The sequence below is a fragment of the Octodon degus genome, unplaced genomic scaffold, assembly GCF_000260255.1.
Source record: "Octodon degus isolate 3935 unplaced genomic scaffold, OctDeg1.0 scaffold00132, whole genome shotgun sequence".
NCBI classification, from domain to species: domain Eukaryota; kingdom Metazoa; phylum Chordata; class Mammalia; order Rodentia; family Octodontidae; genus Octodon; species Octodon degus.
The window spans coordinates 7,111,641-7,114,941 of NW_004524708.1; positions in this window are offsets into that span (position 1 = coordinate 7,111,641).

A 3,301-nucleotide genomic window follows, 5' to 3' on the forward strand; every position below is an offset into this window, starting at 1 on the left:
GGAGACAACCTGAGGTTAGAGGCACTGCCTCAGCCCCTCCACCCTGGCCCCTGCCCCTTGGCTCAGTCCCCTCTGGTGTCCCCTCCCAGTTTTCCCTCTTTGCAACAACTACCAGCTCCAGAAGATGTGGAGGACACGGCATCCCTGTGTGTGTGTGGGTGGGTGGGGCACAGCTTGCTGGCCCAGGCCTTCCCATGGTGGTGTCCCCTACCCCCACCCAGCATCCACAGAGACCATGCTGGGGGCCTCTCCTGCCATGGGCTGAGATCTGCACACCCTCACCCAGGGACACTTGAGAGCCACATTTGGGTTCTGAAGCTAAGTGACCCAAAAGAAGACCCCCACCCTGAAGTCTGCAAAACAAGCTGAACTGGGACACTTAGGGGCACCCAGCATCTCCGGTTCTGGCTGCGTTGCCTTAGGTGAGCCGGGTGGATCCCAGAGAGTTTGTGGGGCTGGTCACCTGTGGGTGTGTGACTCCCACACACGGGTATGACTCAGCCATGGCTGGTTGAGGAGATTGGGTATGAGAGGCCAGGGCTTGTAGAAATGTTGTGGCGGTCTTAAAAAGGTGAGGGGAGATGTCCTCTATCCTGCCCTGGTCTTGTTTTCATGGCTGGAAGTGATCCCTGAGACTGTGGTATGGCTGTGACTACCGGGCATCAGGACAGCCAATGTGGGGTGAATCCTAGAAGGGGTGGACATGAAGAGAAGTTGTCCTGGGCCTCTGCTGCAGGAGGCGATGCTGTGCCAGGCCCTTGGTCACCAGGCCAACTCGAGCCTCCGCGTCCACTCCTCCCCTTCCTTCCCATTTTCTCCTTCCCCTCATCTACACCTGCTGGCTTTCCTGCCTAGAATGTGCTCTACACGCTTACCTGGCTGCTCCCTGCTTGTCCTTGCCCTGCTGGCCTCAGCTTCCAAAACACACACACACACACACACACACACACACAGAGCTAACATACTGGGAGTCAGACCCCAGTGGCACCTCCTCATACCCCTACAGACTAGCCACCTCTACCCCTGGATTCATATTATTATTATTATTATTATTATTATTATTATTATATATTTTTTTTGAGACAAGTCTCTCTCTCTGTACTGTGGACTGGTTTTTTTTTTTTGTTTTTTTTTTTTTTGGTGGAACCGGGGCCCTTGTGCTTACCAGGCAAGCACTTATTTTACTGAGCCACCTCCCCAGCTCCTGTGGAGGGGCTTTAAACTAACTCACTGGGAAGTCCAGGCTGGCCTAGAGCTCACATCTGATCTTCCTGCCTCAGCCTCCTGGGTTGATGGGATTGCAGGCGCAGGACACCAAACCTGGCAGTAAGGTAACTGTGAAATGACAGATCTGCTGTTGGTCCTTGTTTCTGTTTCCTTCCAGGCCCTTTTTATAAAATCAACCATCTTTGTGGGACCAAGAGGACACTTAACTATGTAATGGAGCAAAATGTTGCCTGCTTCTTGCGTACAAGATAAGGCCAGTTAAGATCTTCAGACTCAGGTGTGGCTGTCTTTTGACCTGACCACGCAAACGGGCAAGGAAAGGGGCCTTGATGGAAGCCTCTCAGCTGCCCTCCTTCCTCCATCCTCTGGAGCAGGAGGAGACTTCCTTGAGGATTTCTCTCTGCTCGGGCAAAAGCCCCAGTACTGAGCACTGTTGGGGTATGGCTTTCGTGAAGGCTTCCGCTTTCCCCTTCTCCTTATTTTTCTTTCAGCTATCTCCTTGAGGTTTTGAGAAAACAGCAGCGTTTACATTCCACCCTCAGCCCCCAGCCACACCTTTGTTTTTGTCTCAGATGTGCAGATATTCAAAGCTCACTGCCATTCATTGGCTGGGAGGCCTCCCTCACTGGCTCTGGATTGGTTCAAACTGCCCCCTCCTCCCCTTCTCTAGGGAGCGGTGCTGACCGAGGCTCATCAGTTTTGTAGCTGGGTACCGGGTCTGTGAGGATTCAGTGCACTGTTTTCATGTGTGGCATTTTCTTTTTTTGAAAAGGTAACAAGTAAAAATAAAAAAATTTAAAAGTGGGGCTTCTGTGGGCAACATTTTGAGTTCTTCCGTATCAGGGTGGGCTGCTGCTTTGTTAAATAAAAGTTACAAGAAGCCATTATTTTGGACTAAGTCCGACAGAGCAGGCTAAAAGGACAACTGAAGTCATTCATTCTAAGGTTCCATGTCCCCATGAGGAAGCAAGTTGTTTATCACTGATCTCCCAGAAATCAGGAGACAACCGGGTTCCCAGCAGGACAGTGCTTGCTGCTGTGTGACACTGAAGTCCCTCTGGCCCCATCCTGGTCAGTTTTGAGTGGCTTTGTCCTGGTCCTGCCTGACCAGAAAAGCAACCTTGAAATTTACTTTTTGTTCTTCATTTTTGCTTTTTTCTCTGTCTGGAAAACCATTCTCCTCTGTTCAGCTGTTTGGAGCATTTACTCTTGCTTTGTGGAATCAAGTGTTGCCTGAAACTGGAATCAAAATAAAGTCAATTATGATCACTGAGCTAAATTGTTTTGTGTTCTCTGACTGCCTGTGGCTTTCACACTTTCACCCTGCCTAGGCTTTAAATCTGTGGCTCACACTCTGTCCTAGCATAGCTTCTGGGCATTTGGTTTGGTCCCCTGGAATTGCCAGTGACAGCCTCCCGCATCTCTTAGTGCCCTTCTCACTTGCAAAATTTCTATCTCCCTGTTTCCTGGTTTCCTGTATTTTGTTCTTCAGTTATATTCTGAATTTCTTGTATATACAAAAGAAACCATGTGGGCCAGGCAGGGTGGTATACATCTGTAGTTCTAGTACTTGGGAGGCTGAGCAGGAGGATCACTGTGAGTTTGAGACCAGACTGGGCTACAAAGTGGGCTCAAAACCAGCCAGAATTGCATAGCAAGATCCTGTCTCAAAGGGACAAAAACCAAAAAATAAAAAAATAAACCATGTGATATTGTAGCCCGTGTGTCTAATTTATTTCTTTAACATTATGGTCTCAAGGTGCATCTGTTTTGCTAGAAACGATTCAAGTCTATCCCTCCTTGTGGCAGAGTAGTGCTCTATAGTTGAAAATGACACATTTTCCTTATCCACTCATCTGCTCATAGACACACAGGCTGCCTCTGAGAGTTAGCTCTTGTGATTTTGTCACAGGCAGCTGAATTAGATAAAAATATTATAGGCAGTCAGACAGGGCCAGGCCCTAGAAGGAGATAACACAGAAGACAAGATACTTTACAACTGTGGGAGGGACGGATGCTCCTGCTGTGGGCCAGACCTAAAGACCAAAGATCAAACAAATGCTGACCTCCCTAA